The sequence below is a fragment of the Typopeltis vanoorti genome, chromosome 15, assembly GCF_054136105.1.
Source record: "Typopeltis vanoorti isolate ZY-2024b chromosome 15, IOZ_Tvanoo_1.0, whole genome shotgun sequence".
Taxonomy (NCBI): Eukaryota; Metazoa; Arthropoda; class Arachnida; order Uropygi; family Thelyphonidae; genus Typopeltis; species Typopeltis vanoorti.
The window spans coordinates 9,741,779-9,755,446 of record NC_143563.1 but is presented as its reverse complement, the minus strand read 5'-3'; positions in this window follow the sequence as shown (position 1 = coordinate 9,755,446).

The window sequence follows — 13,668 nt, the reverse complement described above, 5'->3', positions numbered from 1 at the left end:
AAGATACCTGACATAAATCAACAAAGCAACTGTTTCCAAGACTCCATTTCGCACGCTTTCAGAGTTGCAGCGTCAGATACAAGGAATGTTCTTTAATAAGGCTACTGATACGAAGAAACAACCGCGTATTTTGTTTATCATAACTTTATTGTTCTCTGATAAAATCTCCTCTTAACTTTACTAAATGAAAATGAAAAACAAAGTTATTACCACAAAGAAAAAGGAACCACATAAGTACTTTCAATTTTATTTTCGTTTTGCTTGAATGTGGTGAAACAAATATCTTGGCTTCTTTGAACTCAGTGGTATTGCACATTCCTGACCTTACATTGATTTTCGTTTATAAATAAACCCTTCTTTAATTAAAATACCAACATTTTGAGTGTTATTTTTAAAATTTTCACCGAAACGCGGTCTAGTTTTTTTTTTTTTTTTTTAGGTTTTTGTGTGATATCTGCTCACTACTGATGTCATCGCTTCTCTTTCCAGTCTAATGCAAGTTTTTGAAATGCGAAAAGCATTTTAGTGTACTGTCTATTGCAAAACAAATTCATTCGTCTTCAGTCAAGTGGGTAGGGTAGCGACATACGAAACAAAAAGTGTAATTGAATGAAAGAGATACGTTAAATTGCCTGAGTTAGTTATTGAAGTTAAAGATCATCCACCTTCACACGGAATATGAGTTCAGATAGAAAGGGGCATCTGAATGAAGAAGTCGGGTTATATCAAAAGAGATCTCTTAACAGTCCTTTATGTTAAACAGGATCAAGTCTATACAACTCTGTAATTGCCTTTCAACACTATTGAAATTTCCATTGGAAATGTTTGAATGTTCCAAAATAATTTCATTCGGAAATGTGTGTGTGGATAAAAAGAACGAAGAGTAAACTTCACATTTTAAATTTCTGTATTCCTGTTTAAAACACCATTCATGGTAGATTAAGGAAAGGAGTTTTAATTGTTTTTCTAAATGGTTATTTTCATAGTCCTCCAAGCATACTTCCTTGTTAATTTTAATTCGATTTTCGCTTGTGAATAACTGCATGCAATGCAATCAGACCCAAACTGTTTGTCGTTAAAATAGTGTCCGACACCATTCATTACTACAGTGATGTATTCAGAACTGCTCTTGACTGTTTGTAATTTTTTTTTTGTATAAACCACCCATTAAGAGAATTTGAATCTTATTATCTTATTTGCATTTTTTATGATTCCCACTGACGTAAGTTTTTTTCTAAACATATAGTACATTTTCTAACCTGAGTGGGGTATGAAAAAATGTTTCGTATATGTTCCTACGAAACAACGTATAAAACGTTTATTAAATGATGTTTCCCATAGTTTATTTTTCAGGATCCACTTAAAAAGAACACCTTGTCTTGAAATACAGAAAACAGATTTGTTCATCATTATAAAGAATAAAGATTTAAAAAGAACAAATTAACTAATGATCTCTCTAATCCTCCAATCCGATGCTTACCTCTATCACACGGTTGTACTTGCTGGCGAAAAAATTAAGAACAGCATCTGCAAAGAGCACCATTAAAGCATCTGCTGTTTTGCTGTTGAATCTGTCTTTTCTGAAAATTGGGATAGTAAAACAGTCTGTGTTTATGACTTATTATAAATACATGCACATGATAAGTTTCTTAAATCAATGGCGTTGTTTGTTAGGAATTACGACCGAAAACTAAGGCTATGAAACTAGGGTATGATGTCTGGGAATTTCACATATATTCTGGCTGGATTATTTAATTTTTCAGCAGAGACAAACACTTGTTACCGGTACAAGTATGAGAAGGGAAACTCATCTTCAGTTGGAAAGTAATTTCCAATATTATAGACAATTTAGTCTACTATCAAAGGTGGAGAGAAAAACTTCACTTCAATTTTTAGTTCACAATACTGCACTCTTAGGTTTCTAAAATCGACTTCAGCATCCACCTAATCCACTCTTTCTGTATTTGCTAAAACAGCACGTTCTTGTTAAGGCTACCGCATCGTCGTAGAATCAATTTGCATTCCTCGGAGATATTTCTCAAGTATGAACCAATCATAAAGTTGCAGTTTCGAAACGGAACCTAACACCTCTACAAAAAAAGCATCTGAGTCACATTTCGCGGGGAGTGAGCCTTTTATACGAATAACTGGGTAATTATATTTAAATCTTTAAATTATAAATTTAAATTAAAGTCGTTTAATCGCTAAATCCCTTAGCACTAATTTAAATCTCAAATTAAATATAATCTTACACGCACTGAATCAGATTTCCGTAGTATCCCAAGAACGAACTAAGTTGGATATATTTGCGTAGTCACGAACACGAATCACTCAATTACGAAACTTCTAGAAGGAAGTATCACATTACCCTTCAAATTTTACTGTCTGAATAACTTGAGGTTATGCTCGCTATAAATGAAAATTCAGTTATGTATATGAAATTCCCAGACACAAATCTCTAGTTACATAGTCTTAGTTTTCTGTCTTAATTCCAAACAAATAATGAACTGGTTCGCGTAGAACCTGATCAGTTAAAAAGAGCAAGTACAAAGAGCACCATTAGAATATTTGCTGTTTTGCTGTTGAATCTATAAATGAAAATTCAGTTTCCAGCTGACTGCTTTCGGCTATCATATTTCACCTAAATAATAAGGATGAGTTTTTGCTGATTAATCTTTATCTACGCTAATTTAATATGATGTGAAAGTGCTTTCAAAGGCTCCAGGTCTATTGGGTTCCAAATGCCGATCGGTATGTATTCAAGTCGCAGAGAATTTTTGCTTTTTCGTTTTCCAGTACTGTCTCAATTTTATGCTCCCACCAGGTATCAGAAGCAGGAAAGTCATATGTTTTGCATACATGCTAACGAATTATTTTGCCACTTGAACAGGGCAGTATTTATCAGTTTCATTTTTCCTGCTGCAGGCACTGATTAGATGTGCTACAGTCTCAGCATTCTGATCGCATAAACTGCATTTGCTGTTATTACTGATGTTCAAAAATTTTGCTTTCATTGCATTAATTTGTAATGGCTTTTCGTGAAATGCTGGAATAAATCCTTCTGTTTCCTTTTTTAATATATATCGATATTGTAGGCTTTGTCTCATTCACGTCTACAGTATCAGGAAAAAATTGGCCATGGAAGGGTTTATTTTTCCAGTTCAAGGATTTCTTTCCTGTTTGTTTTAAAAGGGCCACATGTAATATCTTGATGTATTGGCTCAGACGTATTGTAGATGGAACTCTCTCTTTAAACTAATTTCTTCTTCTTCTACAATATGTCTCACGTTCAGCAGACCCTGTCCACCTATTCTCCTTTGAAGGTACAACTTGTCAACATCACTTCGTGGATGTAATGCATGATGCATAGTCATTAATGTTCTAGTTTTGGAGTGCAATGTGTCAATCTCTTCTTTTGTGCAATCTAAAATGCCAGCTGTGTATCGGATCACTGATAAAGGCCAAAAATTCATTGATCTAATTGTGCCTAATCCATTTAGTTTTGTTTCCAGAATATTTCTAACTCTTTTGCTGTTTTCGTCTGCTGCTTGTTGTTTAAGTTTTGAGTGGAGAACATCACAGGATTCTAATATTCCAGGTATTTTTAGTGTTCGTCATCCGAAACTGCTTTTATATATTTCTCTTCATCAAAATTAAAATGGATAGTGTAATTATTTTTTCCTCGTTTAATAGATAAAATTACACATTTATGTAAACTAATTTCCATTTTGATATCAAGACTGAAAATATGAATTGTGTATTTACTGTGCCAAATTTTTGTGTAACTTGAAATCATCCATATACAACAGATGGAAAATTTTAATATTATATTTAGGAATTTCACATCCAAGTTTTGTTTTCCTCAAAATCATAGACAAAGGCATTAAAAATGTTGAAGAGCAATGGTGCAAGGAATCATCTTGGAAAGTTCCACTAGTAGTATGGGTGACGGTAGTGACAAGATCAAGATCAAGATAAGATAAGGAATAGTGACGTGATTGGTTGATGACGTCATTGTGTATGACGTCATGAGTTTGGAATGTTTGGAATTTCTCTGTGGGGATATGTGTCACTGGCTTCAGTTCTTGTGTTTTGGTTCGCGTATGGGATTATGGGTGATGGTAGAGATAAAGATTCGTGTTGTGATTGGTGGTGCACTAGTGACAAGATGAAGATCGAGATAAGATAATGGATCGTCTGGTGGGTGGGTGTTGTTATCAGGTGTAGATAAGTGACGTCATTTGTTATTTGTAAATAAATGTCGTCATTTGTAAATAAGTGACGTTGTTGTTTTGAATGGAAAAGGGAGATATATCAGAGATAATGATTCGTGTTGTTATTGGTGGTGCACTAGTGACAAGATGAAGATCAAGATAAGATAAGGAATCGTGACGTGAATGTTTGTTGTTATGAGATGGAGATAAGTGACGTCATTTGTTAGTTGTAAATAAGTGACGTTATTGTTTTGAATGGAAAGGGAGATATATTAGTGTATAAGTAATGGTGTTGTCATTGGTGGACACTTCTGACAAGATCAAGATCAAGATAAGATAAGGAATCGTGACGCGAATGTTTGTTGTTGTTATTGATTTTGGAATTTCGCTGGGCCCTTGTCTGTCAGAAATATCACGTGATGTTTTTGGTTCGTTTATTGCCTTGTGGGTGATATTTAGAGGTAAGAATCGTGACGTTATGTGTTTGGAAATTCACAGTTTCGAGGTTTACTGAATAATTTAATTATATGCTATGTCACTCAAACATACAGTTTTTTTTCTTCTATAGATGGTTGTACTAATTTTCCAATACATTTTGAGGTATTTATTCCCTGTTAAACGATGGGATTCTTAGAGTAAGTCGCGATGGCGGCAGTGTAATAAGCTATTCGAGCTTTTCTGAATAATTAATTATATACTTAAAATACCTGTCCTTAAACACACACACACAGACACACACACACATTAGACATAAAAATCGCTAATCTATCCATGTTGATACTCTAATATATACCCTATGATTATTCTTATGGAAAAAAAAAATAAAACTATTCAGTATTAGAATTACGCTTACCAAACAACATGCGAGCAGTTGTTATGTTTAAGTTAAAAAAGTACTTACAGCTTTCCAGATGACTCTTCTAATTACGAATATTCCAAAATAGTTCAATTTTATATCCACAACACAACACAAACACAAAAACCACAAAGAATGAAATTTCTGTAAATACTGTAACCTGAACTAGTTACTTCGTCCTTTAGATTACAGACCGTAGATGCTGGGGTTTCGTCATTTGCAATATCCCCAAGCGAGCGGTTTTCTTCAAAGGGATGACATGAGTCATATCCATAAATTGGGGTATTGTTCAAAAGGTAGCATTTCCTCAAGTTTGGATATTTCTCAAATAATTACATATGACTAAGGAATTAGTGTCAATATGTTTGAATAACACATATCCTAAAATTATTCATTCTTCGTTACGGTCGGAATTCATTGGTGTTGTAAATTAATGCTTACATTTAATTTTAATTTAGAGTACTATCCGATTGGTTGTCTGTATTAATTCTTTCCCACTGTTGTCCAACTTTGGTGGGAAAGTCTATGCGCTGTTTTGTTTAGGGTAAGTGATATTTCCGGTTTCGAATTCCGATTGCTGTTAGAGTATGGAATTCAGACAAGTGAATTTTTTTTTTTCAATTGATTCGTTATTTTCTGTATTTTACTTTTACAGGTCATATTCTAACAGAATAACTCAGCAGAATTAATAAATATATAAAGTATATGAGAAATTATTTTCCAACACTGTATATTTCTCATTAAGTCTTACCTTTAAGGTATCTATCTTATCCAGTCGCCTTTTGTTGTATGTAGGTGAGAAATCATGTGTTTTGTTTCGAACTCTTGGTTTCCGTTGGGAAATTACCAATATAACTATTAATTTTACCTTCGATTCCTTGTGCTCTTAACCTATTTCTGTAAGTAGAATTTATTTGTGAATTATTTTCCCATGCTGTTAATTTTCATTCATTAACCTTGTTTATAGATAACGAACAAATAAGACTTTTAATTCATCATCATCATCATCATCATTATCAAATTCCTGCCATGTACAATCGAGGGGTGTACAGGATATGACAGTACTGCATGAAAAAAATTACATCATTACTAACTTCCTATCCACAATTTTCCTCCAAATCAGTCTGTTACTTGTCAAGACTCCAACATTTTCAGATCTTATATTTCTATCGTCTAAGGCACTTTGTACCGTATCAATCCACCTATATCTTGGTCTTCCTCTGGGTCGTTTTCCTGCCAACCTGTCAGAGAACACTTGTTTTGCTAATCTTTCCTCTCCCATTCTATTTAAGTGACCATACCACCTGAGATTAGCTCTGCTAACGAATTCCTGGATGCTGACAATGTCAAGTTCTTTCCTAATATCCTCATTTTTAATATGATATTGCAATCGATGTCATCTGTTCACGCCTCTAATCTTTCACAGGACTCTCTTATCTGCAGTCTCTAGTCTTTGGTCAAGTGTTTTACTTTTGACCCAGCTCTCAGATCCATAAGTTAAAACTGGTTTGAACACTGTCTTGTATACAGCTAATTTAGTGTTCCGACTAATTTCTTTTTTATTCCATATGAATTTATTCAATTGACTTCCCACCATACCAGCTTTGCTGATTCTGTTGTCAATTTCTATATTTAATTTACCATCTTCAGTAAAAATCGTGCCTAAGTAGCTGAAATGTTTTACTTGTTCCACAGGTTCTCCATTCACAACACAGTTGACATTTTCAATGATTCTGCCTATTTTCATTGTCTTTGTCTTTTTATTGCTGACCTTCATACCATGTCTATTACACCAGCTATTCAATTTAGTCAGAGAATCTTGCAGACTTGTAGCGGATTTATTTAGAAGTATAACATCATCCGCATAAAGCAAAGAGCTGACATTAACATCTCCGATTTTGATATCAGGTTTAATACCACATTCCTTCATAATGTGATCCATATAGATAATGAATAACAGAGGGGATAATGTACATCCTTGTCTCACAGCAGATTTAACATTAAACCATCTTCCTGTACTTCCTTCAATTCTAACTGCTGACTTACAACTCAAATAAAGACTATGTATTGCTTGATATAATGCCACATTGACACCATATAACTGCAGCGTATTGAATAGCTTCTCTCTTGGCACCTTGTCATATGCCTTTTCCAAATCGACAAAACTTAAATACAGATCTTTGTTATATTCCCATGCTTTCTCGACTATTTGTCGTAAAGTGAAGATCTGATCCTGACAGCCTCTATTTGGCCTGAATCCAGCTTGTTCTTCACCAAGCTTTTCTTCCACAATTCTTCTCAACCGTTTCTCAAGTATACTTGCATAGATCTTGCCAGGAACACTCAGTAGGGAAATACCTCTGTAATTCTCACATTCAGTTTTATTTCCCTTTTTATATATGGGTACTATGAGAGCTCTACTCCAATCATCGGGAATTCGTCCCTCTGTCCAGGCTTTCTGAACTATGCAGTGCAGCCACTGTAAGACTTTTATACCACCATACTTCAGCATTTCTGGTCGAATATCATCTACTCCTGCTGCCTTTCCACATTTCAAGCCTTTGATGGCTTTTTCAACTTCAAGTATGGATATGTATTCCTGACTGCATGCCTGGTCAGTGTTTTTTATCACTGTGCTGTCATCACTGCTTGTTTCATTTAGCAGTCTTTCAAATTAATTACTCCATACTTCAAGGATATCTTTTTCTCCTGTTTTCATGTCATCCCGTTTATCATCTCTAATTCCTTTTACATCACTCTTTCCTCCATTCCTAAGCTTCTTCAACAACCTCCAGAATATTTTGCCACTTTCTTGATATTTATTTTCTATATTCTTGCCAAAGTCCTCGCATGACTTTTGTTTAGCTAGTTGTACACACTGTTTAGCTTTCTTACATTTGTCTCTGTATTCTGTAAGAGTAAAAGCTGACTTATTTGCCAGGAACTTTTGATATGCTTTCTTCTTTTCCTTCACTGCCTCTTTAACTTCCTGTGTCCACCAGGGAGTTCTAATTTTTTTATCCTTGCACACAACCTCACCACATGCCTCTCTGGCAGAATCAATCAATGTTTTCTTCAGAGTTTGCCACTGAATCTCCAAGGTTTGATTCCTGTTCTCAAAGTCTTTCATTTTCTTTTCAAAAATCTTTCTGTATTTTAGTCTACAGTTCACATCTGAGAGCTGCTCAAATTTTATTCGCTTTAAAACTTTCTTACATGTTATTCTTTTCAATATGAAATTCAATTTTATCCTGCTCAAGACTAAATAGTGATCACTTCCAATTTCAAATCCTCTGTACACTCTGGTGTCCTGCACCAGGAAAAACACATCACTATCAACAATAACAAAGTCAATGAGACTTTTCTTATTCCTAGCCTCTTCTCTCCATGTGAATTTGTGCACATTTTTATGTTGGAACATGGTGTTAGTAATAACCAGTCCATGTCCTGAGCAGAAATCCAACAGATATTTGCCATTATTATTAACTTTGCTCTTTTCTCCAAATTTTCCCAAAATATTTTTGTATGTCTCACAATCATTTCCTACTCTGCTATTTAGATCCCCAACAAGGACCAACTTTTCCTTTTTCATTGTGTCAGTTGCTTTTTCTAAAGCCTCAAAAAATTCCTCCACTTCTACCTTAGTAGAGCTTTCTGTGGGACCATAGGCACAAATAAGTCTCATTGTCCAGTTCCCCATTCTCATATTTGCCCACATTACTCTACTTGAGACTGACTGCCATTCAAGAAGATTAGCCTCATATTTTGTGTTGAATACTATGGCTACTCCTTCTTTTCCTCGATTGTCATTGCCTGAATATAACATTTTGTAATTATTGCTCAGAAAGATCTCACCAGTTTTGGTCTTTTTTGTTTCAGTCACCCCTATTATGTCGATCTGGTACTTATCTAATTCCTCAGCTAGCTCCATTTCTTTGCCATTCAGGCTTCTTACGTTGATAGTACCGATCTTTAACTCTGGTGATGTTGAGTTGGGGTTTGTTTTCAGATTTGTTCCAGTAGCTAACTTTTTGCTGTTCGCCCTGGTTTTCTGGCGAAAACAACGGGGGGCCTTGTTTAACCGGGCAACGCCCCAGCCGGCATGAAATTTTGTCATGTTGTACCATCATTTTTTATTTTGGTTTAACCAATAAGAATACAATTTGATCGGCTAAATCCCAAATTGCCAGCCCATCCTCGTTCGTTCAGTATCAAAGTAGATACCCAAAAGGGTGCCCCACGAGAAGATGAGGATTGGACATTAGGTCAGAAGCCCTGGTCGGTTCTCCGCATTCCTTTAAAGGCTATGTGGAGGTCTCCTCTCAGTTATACAGCTTTGACCCTTAAGCACCACTTTTAATTCAATGAATAAAAAAAAAATTCTCTGGTTACTTTGTGGCATGAAATTTCACAAGGAACACATCTATGACACCCAATTTGTTCATTTAATTTACACATTTTATTGAATGAAATATTATTCACAAATTGTATTTACTGAATCTAACAATACAGAAAATAAATAAATTGAAAAATACATCAAAGGTTCTTCCATGGTTGTGGAATTGCCATCGTATGGTTTTGACAATGTGACTCTCATCTGAAAGTTAATTTTCATTTGGTGTTTGTTTGTTGGGAATTTATTACTGTAGTAGTAAAATTAAGGGTTGCATATTTATATTTTCGAATCCAATACGTATACTTCAGAGAATTATTAAAAGCACAGAATCTTTCGTTATGTTTCCAAAAGCATTTAAAAGTACACATTATGTTTTCACGTTTTGGGCATCCAATTTCATTTAAATCAAGAACAGGCCTCCCTATTAACTTCGTTAATATTTTTGATTTTTTTCTCTTCCTTTGGCAAGTAATATATGATATTTGCATGTTGATTCTATCATCCAATCTCTTAGTTTGTCCAAAGCTAGTGAACCAATTTCCCACTTCAGCTGATGGTTATATTTTATTAACCAAGAATTCTGTTTTTTAACTCTTTCAGGTAATTCTTTCCAAATACAAGGTGATTTTGTCACTGCATATCTTACACTAATTCCATCAGAAATACAAATTTCTTTAGGAAATAAATTTGAACTCTTATTCAACAAAAATTGTACATCAATTATCCCAATGATAACTGAAAGTTCGTATTTTTCACCCACTGTCGATTTTTCATAATCGTTTTCCTTCATTCATTCTTCTTCTTCTTCTTAGATTACTTCATATGGCACCACAAATAAATAGTTATTTATTGTTATTTCACTGATTATTAGTTCTGATAGTATAATTTATGGTAACATTGGTTTACAAAATTCTAAACAATTAGAACTTTTCACAAAGAAACTTTCAAAGAATTTGTGGCTCACCCATTATTTTTGCATTACCAAACACAAATCACAAAACAGCAGCTGCAGTGGATGAACGATTACCTTAAGTCCAAAGTCGCTCGACTCTCTGGTATTTTCTTATAGTACTGTTTACACTTACCATCCCCTACCCTGACCGATCCTTCAAAATGAACCTTTTGTGCAGATGACTCAATGACTTGTTTTCACATGCTGTTGGATATACTGTTGGTATGTTTTTATCTTACTTTATGTAGGGAAAGGTAAAATTTGTATATGTGTTATCTGTAGAGTACAAACATTTTCTCTATGCCAAACTTTAAAGAAGTGTTAAAGTCACGTTTTGTTGGTTTAATTAGGTGCTTCTCTCTTTCTCTCTCTCTCTCTCTCTCTCTCTCTCTCTCTGTAAAATAACCAAATTCTAACAGTTCGGATTTTCGATTATGTGAACGATTTGTTTTCAGATAACTCAAATAATATTAATAGGTAGCATTAGACAATTTCTAAAATAATCAATACATGGATGTTCGTTTTGAACACTTTTTCCCCTGTCCTGGCATTAATTTCACAGTTGTGATTTTTTTTAAATAATTAAACAGAATTGCATTAAGATATAAAGTTGTGGATTTAAATATCAAGATCTAATCAGAATAACTGAGTAAAAATTCACTGTGGAAAAACACAACAACAAAAACACACATCTTTGTTCATTTAAGTTTACAAATGCACATTTTATTTTGCTGAAATACTATTTACAAGTATATTCACTGAGAAAAATTCGAAACATGTAATTACCTAAAAATATTTCACAATATTTAAGTTTAGACTCTTAACATTTTCCAAAGAGTTCAATGAATAAAATTTTTGTTACTCACTGTTTCTTGGTTACATTACATCAAAATAGCTGGTCACACAAAAGAATTTTTAAATCAGATACCACGGTAACCACACTTCCATACGTTTGATATTGTGTCAGTCTGGAAATGACACCATGCCTCACTAAACATTCTATGTATTCTTTTGTCAGCAAATATACACAAACAGTTTTCGTAAAATGTTCGTAAATGTCCCAAAATAAAGAATCTTTATCGAATTGGATAAAATCTTGAAAGTCTAATTTTACCATTGATGAATTTAAATGTTGGGGGATAATTTTTCCCATTATACGAACAGATGGTAATTCAGTTTCCAAAAATAGTAAATGGTTACCAATGTCGTACATTTTTGGTGAAAATCTCTCAGCTTCTTCACAACTAATAGAAAAACCTTACTTCCATCAGCTCCTGTATCATCAAGTATTAGTTCCCCATCTTGGCATTTCAGAATATAACACTCACCAAGGTACATTTCATAGCCAACTCTTCTTTGCAAGTAGCCGAGGATATCAGACCACTTCCTGCATAATTTTTCCCAAGTGGTCCTGGATAAATACATCACAATGTACGTGTCTTCTAAAATAATAATCAGTTTCCATCCTTTTAGAGCTAGGTGAAGAGTTTTGTCTCGTGATATTTTCCTGAAGAAAGAAAATTTCAATGACTTTTGTGGCTCACCCATTATTTTACTTTACTTTACTTTCCTGGATACCAATCACCACAACACAATACGATAACTTCACAGGATGAACGAAATGTCATAACTGCAAAGACACTTGACTCGTTTATTTTTCCTTATAGTACTGTTTACCTGACCATTAACCCTGACCATTCCTTCCAAAATGAAACTTTTGCACAGATGATTCACGGACATGTTTCTACATGGTGTTGGATAAACCATGATGACAATGATGGATGTGTGTCACCCTGGGAAAATTCCAAGATATCTTATCTCAAAAACATCACCCACAATTCCATAGCCAAACAAAACATGACAACAATGTCGTTATGTGTTTGGATATTTCTGGGGAACATATGTCTCTCATTCTGTGATATCACAGAGGGTGACAGATGTCTTCCCTGCAATGCTCCCCCCACCTAACCCCATCTCCCTAGTCTCTCACCATCCTCTCTCCACCAGAAGATGTCTGCTCAGCCTAGTGGAGATGAGTGAGCTCATCGTTTGCGGATATCTTTTAGTGATGTCACCTCCAATTGATACTGATAACTTTTTTGGGAATTACCTGAAAGAGTTAAAAAACAGAATTCTTGGTTAATAAAATATAAGCATCAGCTGAAGTGGGAAATTGGTTCACTAGCTTTGGACAACCTAAGAGATTGGATGATAGAATCAACATGCAAATATCATATATTACTTGCCAAAGGAAGAGAAAAATCAAAAACATTAACGAAGTTAATAGGGAGGCCTGTTCTTGATTTAAATGAAATTGGATGCCCAAAACGTGAAAACATAATGTGTACTTTTAAATGCTTTTGGAAACATAACGAAAGATTCTGTGCTTTTAATAATTCTCTGAAGTATACGTATTGGATTCAAAAATATAAATATGCAACCCTTAATTTTACTACTACAGTAATAAATTCCCAACAAACAAACACCAAATGAAAATTAACTTTCAGATGAGAGTCACATTGTCAAAACCATACGATGGCAATTCCACAACCATGGAAGAACCTTTGATGTATTTTTCAATTTATTTATTTTCTGTATTGTTAGATTAAGTAAATACAATTTGTGAATAATATTTCGTTCAATAAAATGTGTAAATTAAATGAACAAATTGGGTGTCGTAGATGTGTTATACAAATTTAAGAAGGAAGATAACATTTTTTTTTCCTTGTGAAATTTCATGCCACAAAGTAACCAGAGAATTTTTTTTTTGATTCATTGAATTAAAAGTCTTATTTGTTCGTTATCTACAAACAAGGTTAATGAATGAAAATTAACAGCGTGGGAAAATAATTCTCAAATAAATTTGACTTACAGAAATAGGTTAAGCACAAGGAATCGAAGGTAAAATTAATAGTTATATTGGTAATTTCCCAACGGAAACCAAGAGTTCGAAACACGATTTCTCACCTACGTACAACAAAAGGCGACCGGATAAGATAGATACCTTAAAGGTAAGACTTAATGAGAAATATACTGTGTTGGAAAATAATTTCTCATATACTTTATATATTTATTAATTCTGCTGAGTTATTCTGTTAGAATATGACCTGTAAAAGTAAAATACATAAAAAATAACGAATCAATTGAAAAAAAAAAATTTCACTTGTCTGAATTCCATACTCTATCAGCAATCGGAATTCGAAACCGGAAATAACACTTACCCTAAACAAAACGGCACATAGACTTTCCC